Source organism: Hermetia illucens, chromosome 4 (assembly GCF_905115235.1).
Source record: "Hermetia illucens chromosome 4, iHerIll2.2.curated.20191125, whole genome shotgun sequence".
NCBI classification, from domain to species: domain Eukaryota; kingdom Metazoa; phylum Arthropoda; class Insecta; order Diptera; family Stratiomyidae; genus Hermetia; species Hermetia illucens.
Genome location: NC_051852.1, coordinates 12,269,658 through 12,287,793, shown reverse-complemented (window position 1 = coordinate 12,287,793; position 18,136 = coordinate 12,269,658).

Genomic DNA, 18,136 nt, shown 5'->3' with positions numbered 1-18,136 from the left:
ATCCATGTTGGATTATTGGCTTGGAATATAGTAATTAATTTGAAATTTGTGTTTGGCAATTTCCATGACTTTGCTGACTTTGACTTATCTGTAACGAAAGATATCAAGTCCTTCTGGAAATCCATGAAGTGTTTTCGTGGTTAGCATCCCCATATTGAGATCCGGCCTCCTTCCTCCCTCTTTTCCGGATATCCTTAGATATCCCACTGTTTCTCAACCCCTCTCTCTAGAAGAGCTTACTCCTGCGTTGCTTAGGCACAAACGTGCCTTCGCCTCTGGTACGGATAATATCACTTATCAGCATATTCGCTGGTTCGCACCAGAAACATTCTCTGCACTGCTACAGGGGCTTAACCCCATCTGGTGCAGGTCGAGTCCTCCTATTATTCAGGTGGTACCCATCCAAAAGCACTTAAGGACCCAGAACGTTTGACCAGTTACCGCCCTATTGTTCTCATTAATATTTAGGAACACTTGATTTCCTTTGCTTCGAACTGGGACAACCGAAGACCCGGTCTCTTCTGTTCCAGCGGTCGGCGAGCGCACTCACGATCTCACCAGTCCAGAATAAGTTAATTCTAAGTTTGGTTGTCGGATTCTTGTTTAAGAATAAAGAATTGTTCTGTGTATAAAAAGTGTTCTGCTGCAAGTTCATTATTCGCTTTCTGCAAGGTCAAAACAAAGGAAATCAAGTGATCCTAAACTGGTGACCCCGACGTGATATAAACACGCAACCTTAGCAACGACGTGATCTGAACACGTATGCTTTGAAACAAAAGCCCGACAAAGCGTCTCCTCATCAGCTTCGACACCTGAGCTTTATAAGCCAGTTTACGTCAGACATCCAGCCCGTGTCCGGCAAGGACAACATAGTTGCTGACGGCTATCGGGAGGTGCCCATCTTCGGCTCGAACTTCTCCCTTTGCTGCGAAAACTCGGGAAAGGGACCTCGGCCATACATTCCGGCCAGCTTTCGCAAGGAAGTGTTCCACGCGACTTAGCGCATCCAGGCATCAGGACAGCAAGTCGGTTAGTCACTGAGAAATATTTCTGGCCCTCCATGAACAAGGATGTCAATTCCTGGGCCGGAGAGTGTATCGCATGCCAGAAGTGTAAAGTCTCCAGGCATGTAAGGAAAGAAGTGGGCTCATTCCCCTATACTACCAAGCGGTTCCACACCATACACCTCGACATAGTAGGACCTTTGCGAGACTCGCACGGTTACAAGTATTGCCTCACAATCATCGACAGCGCGGTGGCCTGAGGCAATACCTCTGAAAGCCATTACGGCGCAATCTTGTGCCGAAGCCTTTTGTCGAGAGTGGATACCTCGCTTTGGCGGCCCTGCAGTGGTCATCACTGACCAGCGAATGCAATTTGAGTCCACCCTTTTCTCGGAGTTAGGCAAACTCCTGGGTTTTAAATGCCAGCGGACTACTGCATACCACGCGCAATCCAATGGGATGCTAGAACGTTGGCACCGGACGCTGAAAGCCGCCATTATGGCACGTGACGATCCGTCCTGGCCTCAAGCCTTGCCTCTCGTCCTACTCGTCTTACGTACAACCCGCCGAGAGGAATTTGCTGCCAACCCCGCGGAGTTGGTATACAGGGAGAACCCAAGACTCCCAAGTGATCCGGTCCGGTCGACAAGAGATCGGGTCTCACAAAGTCGGGGTTGGTGCGTCTCCGACGCATCAAAGCCACACTACCCACCAGACACTCGTCCCCACTTGCTTGTGCGCCCAAGGACCTGGACACGTGCACGCACGTCCTGGTCAGGACGGGTGCCGTCCGGAAGCCGCTGCAGCCCCCATATAAAGGCCCGTATCGCGTTCTTGAGCGGGGAGAACATTTCTTCCAGCTCGAGATCGAGGGACGCAAAAAGGCGGTCTCCCTGTCCAGGCTGAAACCCGTGTGCACCGCGAAGCTACGTTGCGTTCGCTTCGCGGACTGATGGAGAACGCAGTTCCAGGTTCGGTCGCTGAAACCCCCTAGGTTTCATCTGGGGGCGGAGTGATGTGGCGCGGCAGGATTCGCAGCAGTTGAAATTTATTTCGAATGTTGTGAATACGGGCGGGTAGATGGCGCACCGGAGCTCTCTACGTTTTTTAGAACTCGCCACGGGAGTGGAGAGCTAGCGGTGAGAATGTGCCCTTGGTTGGGGGCAGAGGGTTATGCAAGTTCAAAACAAACAAGAATCCGATAACCAAGCTTAGAATTAACTTATTCTGGACTGCTGAGATCGTGAGTGCGCTCACCGACGACTGGAACAGAAGAGACCGGTTCTTCTCCATGCGGTCTCTCTGCCTCCAACCAACTGCACTTTCTCACCGCTAGCTCTCCATTCCAATGGCGAGTTCTAAAAAGCGTGGAGAGCGCCGGTGTGCCATCTACCCGCTCGTGTTCGCAACATTCGAAATAAATTTTCAATGCCGCGAATCCTGCCGCCCCACGAATGTGTTTGCCAAACTGCATAATTCTATGATCAAGGTTCATATCAATAACTTCATTGATGAATACAAAGCCCTGCCTGCTAACTGTTATGCCTATTTGGCTGCTTGCATCAATAATATCCTCTTACACATTTCGATTGCAAAAGGTAAAGATCATTAGGTATTGGCTGTGGTACTGGATGTGAAGAACGCCTATCAGAAGGTTGATCTGGCCATCCTCTGCAAGATAATGTCACATTTCTGCTTTCCTACTGAGATTGTTTTATGGGTGTCAAGGATTATGTCCAAGTGACGCCTACAAGGGCTGGATGGCGTTGAAGTTGGAAATGGTATGGTAAATGGTTATTTAATGTCTATACAACATCCACGCATAATAAATGCTCTGATAGCATTGAAATCTCCCAATATGCGGTATTACCGGAAGGACGGTATACTGTGTAAAACACCTAAATATTTCGAGAGGAAGATCGGAAGATTGGAGGAACTGACGACTAGATTCTACGTCGTCAATCAGAAGCAGACCCGATTGCTGGAACTGAAGAACCCCTATTTTATGATCCACTTTGAGTCAGCGGCCAACTGAGAAGCCATAAGAGCTTTGTTCCAGAAGGATCAGCAAAATCTCAATGGCCGCGCTACCGACGAAGCAGCGGGACGGATAAGTATCGAAATAGGCGGTATGGCTAAGATATCTGGCGAACATGGTGACAATTCACCGGTGTACATACCTCAAGAACTACCAAAGTTGCCATGCGTTCAGATTGCGGTATTCATACGGCTCAGCAAGAAATGGAGCCAATTCATGGAGATATTTAAGGCCGTTATTCATTCGAACCGTTCCCTAGCGACATACAAAAAATGCAGTACTCACTCGCGTACTTACAAGGCGCCGCAATGGAGGCGGTATCTCATCTGCAGTTAAGCAGCAACAGCTATGAAGCTGCACTGTCTATCTTGGAAGAACGGTTCGCGTGAGGCTCCCGTAATGAACACCACGGCGTCGAAACCGCTAGTCGTGGGCGGTTCGACGTATAGGCGCCACGTCGACCAGGAGCATTGCTCCGCCTGCTCCAGTTATTTCGCCATAATCTGTGGCGACCACTTCAGAAGGTTCGCGAAGGCAGCGGATAAAGTGAACTGAAGAAATGAACCTCTTCATCATCCGCTCCTACTACGAAATAACGGCGGGAGCAGGTACATCTTCCCCCCCCCCTCGCTCTTGTTGCACCAGAGATTCGTCGATTATTTCCCGCAATTCACGCACGTGACTGTGCAGCGAGTAGCAGACCAGTATCGCTTTATTACTCGTTGCAACACAATCCCGGTCATCATCAGGGAACGTGTTCGACTTGAGGTCATTGAGGAAAGTGGTGACCGAGAGTCGATGGGGGCAGATGGGGCGGCATCAACAACACCACGCACCACTGCAGGTAACATTTTCAGTATTCGCCAAAGTACTCTTCTCCACCGTGAGGTTTCCGTTGAGGTTCGGGACGAATTCCAAAGAACGTATATAGAATTCTCGGAAATGGATCCTATAAATCTCCAGCAACTCCGAGAATTCCATCCCAAATCAATGATGAGATTGCATTTCGACTGGGTGTAGTGTGGAGCAGTTACGGCTGCCAGATTGCACGTCAGAAGAATCGCTTTGACGTTATTGGTTTGAATGACAGACCACCAGATCACCATGGAAAATTCGTCTGAAACGTCGGTCTGACTCACTAATATAGGACGTTGTTGGGCTGAATCAATTCAGCTCTGGCAATGCCAGCAGACGGGTGAAGAGTAAAGTCCGAAGAGTTTACAGGAACTATTCCATCCCCAGTTAGACTCCCGTAGTTGAAATTCTAGACACTCAAAAGCAGAAACTTTCTGTCGTATCCAGTAGGTTACGACGGTATGGTGAAAGTCACTCCAGACGTGTCCAGAATGCAACTTACGCGAGAAACCGGCGGAGGTTTTTCAGATCGCTCAACGAATCTCAGCAGAGTATCCAGACAGTACAGTTTTCGGTAATGCTTGGTATGAAGAACCTCCTCTGAGAGCTCCCTTCCGTTCGGGCCTACCAAGATGACATCTCAGTCTTTTCCGACGGTCACGACCAGCATGAACGTCACCTGGGCCAGCTTTTCGAAACGCTGCGCCAAGCTCAACTCTGGATGAACTGGGGTAAGTGCCAAGTCGGTCTGCCAGAGGTCCTCCTTGCCGGATTCTCTGTCAACAGTGAAGGCTTCCGAAGATGCGTACTATCATTGAGTTCCCGAAACTGACTGACTCATCGCAGCTTAGGCGCTTCCTCGGTATTATCAATTATTATCGGCATTGTATCCCACACGCCACACCCAGTGCCAGACGTTTCTCTCTGAGCTGCTAAAAGGGTGCAAAACCAAACGGTCCAAGGTAAACTGGACACTGAACCTTGAAACCGCTCTTGAACGCTACAAAAAAAACCATAGCATCTGCAGCAACCACAGCCTTTCTCGAACCTTCCCAGCCGGGACGAAGCCTTGGACACAGCTCTCAGCGCGGTACTTGATCAGCAGCGACCTAACGGCATCTGGGTCCCCTTGGGTTACTTTTCGGGGAAATTATGGGACACCGAGCAGTGATACTCAACGTACGAACGCGAGCTCTTGGTAGTCTTCACGGCTATTAAGTATTATCAGTGCATTGTCGAAGAGTAGAATTTAGTCATTGACCACGATCACCGTCTGCTCACCTTCGCACCAGCGCAATGCTCGGAAAGGCATAGCCCAGGCCGAACACGCAACTGGATTTTATCAGCTATACCATCAGCGAGGCCCACGCCAAGGACATTCAGCTTTCTCACCTCCTGGCCTCAAAGTGCACCGCCTTAATCTCCGCAGCTTCAACGCCTACTATGCGGAGTTCAACGAGAACATCAAGGGGTACCTGCCGTCTTCCCTCCGTCGCCAAGCCTTCAATACGGCATATCAGTTCTCCTACCCGAGCCGATGGGCCACCGCGAAGAGGAAAGCGCTTAAGCTCTTCTGGCACAGTCTCCGAAGGATGTCTTTCGTTGGGTTAAACAATGCGTTCTGTGTTAGCTGTCGAAGGTTCATCATCACATCCGCGCCGAGCTGGACAATTTTTGAATTCCGGGCGGGTTTCTTGACCATGATGATCCATCTAGATCTGGTCAAGGTGCCACTTTTTGAGGGTAACGAGAACTGCCTCACGATAATCGACCGCTAGACTCGCTAGTCCCAAGCGGTTCCTATATGAGACGTAAAGGCAGAGGCCTTTTCGATCATTGAATTTTCATCTTTGGCATGCCACATGAGATCACAGCCTTCTTGTGGTATATTAGCAACAGCTAACTCCAAGTTTACAATTTTAGCAGATCCTTCCTTCTTTAGGTGAGGTTACTCGTCGTTCTGGATATCAGGCGTTGTCAATAACGATTCTGTGTGGTTCAGATCTAGTGCTTTTAGTACTGAGTACATTTATAGATATTCAGTCCTTCATTCTACTAAACTAAGGTCGGGGTCAAATTCACACTTCCCAGGGGACGAGATACTAACTATTCTTGGAATAAAAACGCCAAAATGTGAGTCTCTCTAAAATAATAATTATTTTCAGGTAGGTTCAGTCCCATGTGTACACAACACTTGATAGCAAGCCAAACAACTATCAAATCCAAATTTGTTTATGCAAACTGAGTTGGATAACTCCAATGGAATCCTGCACAAAAAATAGGAAAATTCATACAACATACATATCGTTCCATCCTTTCATGAAATTGTGGATACTGAAAAAGGAATAGAACCAAAAACGTCCGAAATATACAGACATAAGTAGGTCCGCATAGGTGTATATGAATGCAGTGAATGCGACATATTTTCCGGTCATGAATTTCTGTTAAAGTCACGTAAAATCCGAAACTTCCATAATTCATACCATTCTTGACAACTGGAACCATGTAGGACTTCAGTTAGGAGACAAAACAGGAACCATGTACTCCTTTCCTGCCTAGAATATGATTCAAACTACTACCTTGTCTTTTGGAGATTTTAGGGTTTTGTGAGAGTACTGGAAAAGGAACCCTCGAAAGAATATAATCTGGAAAGGATGAGTAGTTAAAAGGGAGTGTCGCTATCAGAGATAATGTCCTTTTTAAGGTGAAAAGGGAGCAAAAACAAAATAGACTTTACTACCTACAAAAAGGTAGACAAAATCCCTTATGCCCTGCAAAATGTCTTGATTAAGAATTAAAAGAATAAAAATTATCATGAATAAGGGCACCTACTTTGTTGTTAATACAAATTGAAAAGAAATCCTTCTTGGAAAATCCATTAATATTTCCATTTATTCCTTGGAACTTGTCTGCACAAAACCTCTCAACGTCATAACAAAGCTTTTGGTTATTTATTTATGGCGGAACTCCTAAAGAGGATGGAAGCTTGGAATTGTGCACAATAAAAACACTTGTTCCACTCTATATAAATATGAATGTGCCCAGACATACTTATTACTTAGCAGAGAATAGAACACAAAAAAAGTCAACATAACATTGAAAGGACATTTTTGGAATTTTCAAGCGAATGAAAAAGTAAATAGAGAATGAAATATGGACGCTAATTATCTAATTTCAAATTGGAGCCATCTAATTGTTGTTCTATTTGCTATCGTAGGGGTAGACTTTTGCCTTAAAAAAATTAAGACTATAAAATTGCGCACACCCTATAGGATTTGAAAATGGCGCTAACAAAACCTCCCAGTTAACGTTCTGAAAACTTGAACTTTGAATAAGTTGATTATATGGCGCAATGGACAGTGGATAGGTCATAAATTAAATAAGAGGGACATTCTCATGTACCGCACAATGTTTGTACGCAGCAAATTCCCAAGAAGGGCATGGAAAACAGCATCCATTCAGATCTTCGGAGGCAGCTCGTAGCATCTACGGAGGATAGCAGCTCCCCGACCCTGTACTTTTTGAGACTGTTGGCTCTCGCTAGAACTGAGTAATTGTGAAGGACTTAGCGCAGGCGGTGAGCCTATGCCATTTGAAATTAGCGACTGCTTAGTAGTGTGAGTAGATTCCACCTTATATTGACTCAAACGGGACGCAGTCTACGGCCACCAGGAAATTGCCAGAAGTAGTTTCTATGACGTGCAACCCCGAGGAGGGTGACTTTGCCTGTTTAGTGCGTCTCTGCATTGCCCCACTTGTCTGGTGGATACCGTCACTGAGTACAAAGCCTTAATGACCGCTGCGCTGTCGGTCAAAATGATTATGTTATGTTTATGGCTTGGATCATCTTCCAGCCGTCGACAAGCTCCTAATATCACCAGTACCTACATCATCATCTTCTTCATCCCACTCCCGTCGAATATTCGAAGACTTTGATTCAACACAACCATCTAGAAAATAACAAAAAATGGAGCTACCATGGGGTGCCCCTGCTCACAGCTCTCGTCAAGGGCCACCTTCCAGATCAGAATGGGTTATTCTGGTTTGGGGTGTCTGGGTTTATTCTCTTCCCGCAACAGAACGCTGTACAGTCATCAGAGAACTAGCCTGGAACCGTTTGACACATTACTTCGGGCTAGCCTCCCTGCTCTTTCGGCTTAAGGAGTCTTCAAATCAGGGAATTCCTTTCACTAAAAAGAGGGGAGAGGAAGAAGGAAGTTGTTAGTTCAGGGAAACTCGAAAACAATGTCTAACACGACTTCATCTGCCAGCGCTCCTCAGCATCTCTTTGACAATGTGGTCTGGATAGAGCTCACCTGTGTTTGCATAAAGTTACTGACGAAAGTCATCCAACTTTTCACAAGAGAAAAAGGAATGTAAGGCGTCGCCCGCCACTCCATTGCAAAATACACAGTCAGGAGATCGTGCCTTCCCAATCTTGTGTAGGTAATATCGAAAACCTCCACGCCCATTTAGAATTTGGGTAAGGAAGTAATCAGTCGTGGATCCAATCTGTCGATGAGCCGCGCAGTCCATTTGCCTCTTGGCTCATTTTGCCGAGAGAGTTGCCACTCGATAAGTGTGCATTAACGTTCTTCACGGACAATCACCTATTTTAAATCTTCGCCAATGCGGCTATAGATAGCTTTACGTTCCTTAGCAAGGAGGGTAGCGGCCGCTTCTGAGACAGTGCGATAAGCAGACTCCACTGGCAAAGCTCTCCGTTTCTGCACTTGGGCAAGGTCCTTACGATGCATCAGCCTATACTCCGCGCCGTTGAGCAAAATGGACTACATCACTCCCGTCTGAAGACGCAAGAGTGGGATTCCCTTTCTTGTCAATATGATTACTTACGGTTTTTCCTGCGTAAGGCAGAAACCATCCAACTTTTGTTTAGCGCCTGTTTAACAGCGCGTCCGACAACAAGTGCCGCAACATCATTAGTATAGCCGACTAAGCACGTTAGTTCTGACATCTCGAGTCTTAGCAGACTATCGTAGGAAGCGTTCCAGAGATTCGGCTCTAGAATGAATCCCTGTGCTACTTCCTACGTGATCTCCATGCTCCTTTGCTCCTTTAGCGTTTTGTAGAGCAGGGTGCGGCCTTTTAGATAATGCCTCAACATTCACTCCGAGATAGCTTGGCACATGGAATGAGTTCTTTAATGTGCCTATCATATCTGTCCATATTACGTAATTGAAGGCATCAGGCGTTATTCCTGCTCTTAGTCCGAACTACCTTGGAGATAAATCCCCGCCAACACGGATTGTTTCAGCGGGTCTACTCCTGATGAGCTTTTTGAACACTTTCCCAGCCGTGTGAAATATACACAGTGGCCGGTATACAGACGGCAGTTCCGGGTCTCCTTTTCCTTTGCTGATTAGCGCCAATCTCGCCACCTTCTTACGGCGAAGAAAAAATGACTTCCTTTAGGCAAGCGTCGAACGCCCAAAGCAGCAAGTCTGGCCGTTGGCAGAACATCACTTGGTAAACTTCCCTCGGGATACCTTGGTTTTTAAGGTGACAACTGCATCCTGCATCTTCGAGGTTTTTATTTTGAAAAGAGGCAGTCCGTGACACTTTCTGCGCTGTTGACCTCAACCGGTACTGGATATCAGGGGAATAATGGTCGAACAATGTGGTCCGCCGGCACTTCAAGGTTTTCAGCTGTACCCCAATTTTTTTGTATGAAAGGTTTATAGCCAAGTCCCCATGGGTCACCATTTATCTCGTTGATTAGGTTCTACCAGCTATGAGCTTTGCGTTTTTCAGTAATATGATTTTGTGGTGCATACCGTTGTGCTAAAACGGCGGAGCTAATGGCACTCCTTCCTTAGGTCAGCAATTTCTGCCGGCCACCCGTATATAGATGGCTCCTTGCAAATTGCTGGTATGCGTCCATAGTCCAGACACCTGTAGTACTTGTTGGGGGTTATCCGCCTTTACACCCTGCATACTACCCATCCAAATCTGATTTTTCCGTTGTTAAGGAATTTCTTCGCATATTTTCTATGGGTCAATCAAGATCTCGGATTTCTAGAGAGCAAATAGGCTGTAGACTTGAAACGAAAGCCTTCTCCCCCAGTAGCCCCTTGCCCACTTCGCAGCTGTGCTAGCCGTCTTCGCGCCTAGTTCGCCGAGCATTCGGCCACCCGTCGGTTTCCGTATACAAGACACTTTTCATTCATTGTGTTTGGGTTTCATCTTGTAGCGGATTTCACTGAGGACTTCCTTGTTGTTTTGCCTTCCGGCGGCTTAATGAACAGACGCGTTTCTGTCACTGGTTCTGTCACTGGTTTTCGGTTTGTAGTCTCTTTGCCTTTGGACAGGGGGTATCTGGGAGCTAAGCGTGCTCTTTCTTTTTGTTCTTCTGAGCCTTATTTTTTGGCCTTGTTTCCAGGACTATACTTGGCTATACCTTAATAAAGTCAGGCGCGTCTTCCTCTTTTCACTGTTTTCCCAGTTCGTTGCGTTTGATCTCAGCGGGAAGTGCGGCTGTTTCTGTTTTCCGCGTATTTTCCGCAGCTGTCTACGTTCGCCCGTAGAAGGAGATGCGATCCAGTAGTTCTTTCAGTTGCATTAGCTCATTTTTGACGATTTTGCAGACGTTTTTCAGGAGAAAGGTTGTCGACCACATACGCTTCCTCTTCCACTCTAGCTAGGCCGGTCAGTTCATGCCCGAATTGACCCGTTCAGGACTAGGGATTTTCTGGAACAGGGACTCTGCGGGGTATTGGAGTTACCGTCCCCGTACCGTCAGTTGGGTTATTTTTTAAGGCTTCCTTTTTATTTGGTCGTCCTGGTGTCTCATCCGGTATTTCAGCCCTCGCTGCCTCTTTCGCATTTCCTTGCTGCTTCCAAACGCATTGTCTGACATGCAAGGAGTTCTTCCTCCTTGCACGCGTTGGTCGATTTTTCAAGTTTTTCATCTTTGTTTTCCATGGGAAGGAGCTGACTCCTGATACAAATCACAATTACCATCATGGCAGAGCTAGGTTCGCATCATCCCATCGACGTCAGTAGAGAGAGGTCAACGGTCCAGAAGACTCCTAGTGTGAATTGTACCGGTCCTTCGCGGTTCGCTTTTCACCGAGAGGATTTCTCAATGCTACTGCCTTGGACACTGGTCAGAACTACTCACTCGGGCAACACGGTAACGTCACTTCCCGTATCGTGAGCGACCCGTCAAAGCTCGCTGACGACCGTTGAGGAGAGATCTAGTAAGGCAGCTAGAGTTTATTGGTTGTAATGTACCGACCGCTGAACTCTCATGAGTATCCTTTTTATGATCGTCCTTAAGTGAATGTCCGGAAATGCACTCGTCAATGCCAAAGAGCTGAGTCTTATTGGCTGAAAATACTTCACGGACTCATGGCCGCGCCAGTCCTGTATGAAAACCCTGTGCGCCCGTCTCTAGGAGTGCGCTACGTATCCCGACGAAGTACAAATTCGGTCAATCCTTTCAAACAACGCAGAACTTTTTTCGCTGTTTCTGGAGCACGACTGCCATTATGCCATGGGCCGGAGATTTATATGCATAGAAATTGTTTGATTTTATCTTCCGTAATCAACGATTCGATAATCTTGGTCGAAATCATACCGAAACGCAGACTAACTGAGGCTTTCGATATTCTGAAAATAGCGCAGTCACGACCGATTCCTGACATCAGAGTGTAAGGACTTGTTAGCACTGATGAAGGGAATAAATGGTTCCCGATATATCGTTTTATTATTTCAAACGCTTCCTGATCGTCTTGGTGATCGAATTATACCTCTTCAGGCAGTTCTTGTCAGCCACCAGTATTTGTTCCTGTAGCAGATATTGAAGGTTAGACAAATTTCCACTCGACAGCTGTGGCAATATTTTTTTGCGGTATTGTACAGGGCAAGAAACTTGGAAGGCGGTTCCAAATGCCATTGCTGCGATTGCGAGTACGAGAAAGTTTATTCATAATAACTTGATCAAACTTCTTTCCATCAATTCTCCTAGGGTCTCCGGAAAAGTAGGATCTCTACAGCAAGATTTCGACTCATAAGTTTCCAAAAGTGATCTGAGATCAAGGACCTCCTCTCATCTGTCACAGCTCTTCGAATAGGAGAAACGGAAGGTTGGTCTACTGCCTCTGTTACACAAAGATAGGTTTGTATTGATAATAAAGTCAAAGGGGGAGGGGGCTCACCTATTTTGTTGATTTCCGAGCTACCCTTAAAACGGTGCTCTCGCAGTGGCAAAGCAGCCTATCAGCAGCCTTCCCCGCTGTGATGGCGGCCCAAGATATTGTAGTTCTTCTGGCTGAACAATCGTGAGCTTTATAAACTGAAGAGATAGACCTGTTCTCCGTTCTCACTTGTCCCAGTCTGACCACGGTTAGGTCTCCTTAAATCCGTTTCAAGCCCAGAAGAAGAAGGTATACAGGCTCTTTCTGGGGAGTATATGCGCTCTAGGTCTGTGCCGACTAGTGCCCCTTATGCTGTGGTATAATAAATGTGTACATGTTTAATATTTACTTTAAAGCCCTCTGTTAGTATGGCCTCCTTCTATCTAGGGCTCTTGTGGTATTACCACGTCCACGTCTTCTCCTCGTAGGAGCACAATAGTTGGACCGCATTTCGAAGGTTGCATTTTTATCTGTGTTACATTCAGCATTATTTGCTTGGGTAATCGTCAATCCCCGCCGAAGGGCTTTAACAGGGTTCAGGTCATCATCTGGTTTTGGGTAGTGGATGACATTCACCTTTCCGTTCCTGAATTCGAACCTCACTTCGTAGGCATTCTCAATTTACGTGGGATAGAAAAGAATTCCATCACCTTGAGTTCCTCCTCTTTGATCACCACCCAGTCGTCCATGGAGATCCGTGGGTTTTGAATATGCAGGGATTGGACGAGCTGGTTCTTATTTAGATGCAAACTAGCGGTCTTTTGGTAATATCGTCGTTTGGAACAATCTTTTGCGCTCCAAGGCGCCGCTAATCTTAGCGATGTACGAAACGAGAAAACCTTCGGAGAATTGCTCTCCGTATTCTGCGGCGTGCTACCCACGAAATGCCTGTTAAGCGATGTTCGATGACAACATCCGGGAGCCTTGCTGTTTCGCTTTTCGTAGAGGTTGTTTGCGTTCCTTGCACACCCTGCTGCTACCGTTTTTTGTTCGATTTCATTCTTAGATCTATTGCGCCTGAATGTGTCAGGTTTCACTTCCCGCTAGTTTTTGGTGATTTCCTCTAGAATCGCCTGGTATTTAGCGAGGTGGTTTTCATCCCCCTTGTGGATAGTGTCCTTAGAAAACAGTAATTTCTAGGCTGGAAACTACTGCAGTCACTCTGTCTTCTCGCTCCTAGAGTCATTCTACAATCTCGCTGCCCCAGATTTTTAGTGTTAGTTCCAGAAAAGCAGTGCTACGGTTGGCACTGACTGTACTTCCCTACCACTGTTCTTCTTCTATCGTCAGTTTATTGGCTTTTAAATTCTTGTCTTAGACCCAAGAGTAATCTGGGAAAACTGTCCACTCTAATAAGCCCGGACATCAGGGTAAGGATTTTACTTGAAACTGGAGGTGCCTAAGGTATTCAAAATTCGCATAATAAAGATCAAGTTTCCACTTTGCCATACAGTCCCCGGTTTATGCTGTTCTACCTTGGCTTGAAATCCTATGAGCAACTTTTTTAGTGCAGAAGAACGTTCTCCGGGCTGTTACTTCGATTCATCCCTCGCCAGATTTGCTTGTCCCTTCAACATGACCAGCCGGCAATCAGATCCTGGTCAGTTGAATTGACATGCACTCAGCCTAGCACACACTTGGACCGTTCAAAGATGGGTTCGGCTTGAAGACTTGCCCAATTATGCAACCTTAATTTGAACCATATTGAGACCGTCGTGAATTAAGTGAAGAAGATTTCTCGAGGAAAGAGGTAAAGTTATTTCATTTTCGCGATTACCAACTGTTATGAAAGTGGCCTATGCAACCCCCAAAGCCACCAAGCCTGGTAAGCGAGTCATCAAGTGAGATTCCTGACTTTGGAACGACGATGATTGTTGAAAGTCCATGAGAAGAAAGTCCTCTGGCATAAGTTCCGCGTCGATAAAACACTGATCCACTGGGAAAGAAAGGTGTTGCTTCCATCGAACGGTCCATTTGAAAAATCTTTATGATAAACTCGGTGTTTGGGAAGGCGAGAGAGGTTTGTATCAACTTGCCAAAAGGGGACACCAACCAACACAGATTATCAAAATTGTCTCTTGTGTTTATGAATAGACCGGTATCTTAGTACTGACAAGTTGAGACGGGCGGATGGTGGAAATGTGAGTACTTGGTTCGGCTTGAACGGAAGAATTTGGTCGACCACCTCTGGTTATTATCCCAGCAACAGGAGCAACTGGACTTCTAAGGTACTCCATGAATCATAATGCTGAGCCAATTTATAATGAGGTTTTGACAGCATTTCATGTCATTTCAGTAGAGGCAGTAACAGTGGTAAGCGTTGGAGGAATTTAGCTTTTTTGGCGCTCCGACTCAACAAAAAGGGTCGTCTGCTGTGGAAACTATAATCTCCCCGATGATATTGGCGGTCACTGAAATCCTAGAGCTGGTAATGCAGGTGTAGGTCGGTCTCAAAAATGTTTTCAGCGAAGAAGAGGTCACACTAAAGGGGATTTAATAATACATCTCAGTAGTTACATGTATGATGTGGTTTCAGGTCACTCCCCTACTATTATCCCCTACCTGACATTAAAAGATTCTAAACTACCTTTTGCAACAATCTAACCACCTTCACAATATGCAAATGCTCCACTTCCCATAGAAACATCTCCGACAATATCCCAAAAGGACAACAATTTGTCCAATCCTTAGCTCAGCTTATGTTTTTGCAAGTGCTCCTTTGATACTGTGGCTGACAAAAAAGGAAGAGGAGGAAGAAATCTCCAGAAAACAAACGACTAAACGAAAAACTCAGTCTATTTAAAAGTGAATTTCACGTAATATTTTAATATCATATTTTACTTGTGTCGACTACACAATGCAGTCTCCGATACAAGGACGAAAAAGGATGATGGTGAAGAGTGAGATGTTATCCGGTCTTTTTGATATTCCGGACTACATACAGTTTTTCTAGTCAAACTAACAGACTGACTGGTTTTTCCTCGATATACTTTGCGATTGCTGTTGTTTGCTTGACTATGTATTATCCTTGTTAGTTCCCTATAGATGTGTATATGAGTATGCCTATTTGTGGGCTTTTTTGTGGGGTTAGAGTTCACTCCTTCTGGTCTAATGCATACGTAAATACTGGCAAGAGATACGTGTCCAGAATGCAACAATAGCTGTTTGGATGCTTCAGGAATATTATGGCGAATAGGTTATCTGCTGAGTTTTTGCTTTTTTGTTTGAAAGTGAATGGAACGAGAGGCAATTGTTTGATAAATTTATTTTCGGGACAATTTCAGGATACAGCATGATTTCGAATGAGATTTCTGAAAATAAAAGACAGTTTGTTGTGAAGGTGAAGGATTTTAAAAATGCAGGAGAGATCAATATATAATAAACGCTTGTGTATTGTGCATACTATTTTTCGCAAAATTAACGAGCTTCAACGTCCAAAGGTCAACACTAGCCCGTTACATGATCCAGCTGTCATTCGACAATTCGAGAACTATGTTGCTGGACAGACGGTAGAGGAAATTGGTGAGTATTGAGTGCTTCCTTTTCCCTGTACTTCTGCCGGTATCAAAAATATTAACAGATTCGAAAAGTACTAATTGAGTCCTTTAATTTGATACCCCACATGTCCATATTCTGTTAAAAAAAATACACCCCCTTTACCTATGTATGGGGAGCCCCCTTAAACTCAACAGAAAATGGCGCCACTTGCTTTATGTAAAGGGATTCACAGACAGCATGTTTTCCCCAAATTTTGTGATTTTAGTTTAGCCATTTGCGAGTAAGGGTGTAACAGACAGCCAGATAGACAGACAGACAGACGGACAGATGACCTATGAGGAGTAGTCGGATCTCCCATCAGGCGCGACCCCAGCTGGCAGACTGGGGCATACCTATTGATGTGCAAATATGTGTTCGTGCACTTTTCTTTTCTGACTGTGCATGGGCTAGTGTTTACTCATTTCTGGTGTATGGACCAAAATAGCGAATGGGGAAGGATACCCAGAACATAAAACCACCATGGAAGATGAGAGAAGGAGGAAACTGGCTGGCTTTTGGGAGTGAGCAAGCGGGTTCGCGGTCGGTGATATCCCTCGACCGCAGGGCTTCGGAGGTGGACAATTTGGTCACATTGTCATTTAATGTTATAAGCAATTTGGATCTGGAAGTGGTCAAGTGAAGTACGACCTTACCGAGAATACCAGTAACGTAATGCAAGAGGACGAGGTCCAAAGGCGATAGCCGGTGACTTTAATGCGTGGGCCATCGAGTAAGGCAGCAACGAGACTAACGCAAGGAGGCGTCGGTTATTAGAAGCATTCGCCCAGTTGGATGTAATTTTGGCCACGTGGTATGTTCTGCCAAGTTAGCGATGACTTCACGTACAGCGACCACCAGGCAATCACCTTTGAACTAAGGACGGAACCACCGGGCAAGAGAACAGCACCGCGGAAGCCGAAATTCAAAAGAACACTAGGATGGTCTGTGAAAGCGATGAATAGACAAACATCCCTGGAGGTGTGATTAGACCTGCCTAGCTGAGCAGGTACTTCCACGGATAGAGCTCTCCTTGCCACACAAAGGATCTTTAAAGCATGTGACGCGTCGATACCTAGAAGATGCTCATTCCCCACTAGAAGACCCAATTATTCGTGGAATAGTCAACTTACCAGTCTTCGATCGATTTGCCACAGAACCAGACGGACGGCTCAGAGGGCAATAGGTAGGATCGATCAGGGCAAAAGGAGCATGCCTATCGGGAAGCTTACAAGAACCTCAAGCTCGCCATCCAGCCGAGTAAGAGGGAATGTTTTAAGGAGCTCTGTTTGGAAGCGGACATAAATCCGTGGGGTAGCGCGTATAAAATCGTGACAGGACGATTTAGAGGCCGATTATCTCCGCAGATCACGTGCCCTATGCTCTTGTTGAAAATAATCCAGGGGTTATTTCCCCATCAAGAGGAGGGTACTGACTCCTTCCAGCGCCTCCTGAATGTGGCGCTAATTTCATCTGTCACCAGGGACGAGCTGCTGAAGATTTGCAGTTGACTCCGCGATAACAAAACGCCTGTGGCTGTACGGAATATCAAATAAGGCCCGGGTGTACCATTAGGCTCTGTACTGGGCCGATTAATGTGGAACATCATGTATAATGATGTGCTTAACCTTGCGGATCCGGACCACGGTGGCCGACGACATAGCACTGGTTGCGGCCGCAAAGCATCTCGTATATACTGAATTGCACTCAAGCGAAGCAATCAGTGTTGCTGAGGCTTGGTTAGACAGTGCTGGACTGGCACTCGTGAAGGAAAAGGTGGAAGCCGTCCTCATCACTACGCGTCGCAAGAGAAATTACGCCTCCATTAGAATTGGAAATCATATCATCACTTCCAAGTCGACTATCAAATACTTGAGAGTGATGATTGACGGAAAACTCAATTTTATGCAGCACATAGAGCATACTTGCGAAAAAGCATCCACCACGAGTATGGCTCTGGCAAGGATGATGCGGAACGTAGGAGGGCCGCGGAATACTTGTAGGCTGCTCATAGCCAGGGTGGTGAGTTCTATCTTGCTATTGGTAGTCCGAGTTTTGGGAACAGCGCTGCATGTCTTATGTAACGGAGATAAACTGTGTGCGGTCTACAGAAGAGCAGCTCTAAGGGTGTGCTCTGCCTATAGGACCGTCTCAGATGATCCTAGGTTCGTGGAAGAAAGGTGGAATCTGGAAGGTGGAAACTTTAAGTTAAATGCTGTCACCGGAAAATTTTATCCGGAAAAGTGAGCTTGTCAGGAGGATTGGATGCGACTAATTCAATGATCGCAGCAATCCAGGATAAACTGCGAAAAGCGGAAGAAGAGAGGAAGACACGGTTACGAACCCCGTGGGTAGAAGGAAGGAGACCCAGCTTTCACACAAAATCTTAAAAAGGAAGAGCATTCGCGTGCTTTTTGTTGCCACAGAGGCAATAGTTAAAATAATTCTGGAACGAATCAGATACCTTGAAAGCTTGATCAATGTAGAGCAGGCTAGTTTTCGCTCTGGATCCTACCGCAATGACCATATCAACATCCCTGGGCCGG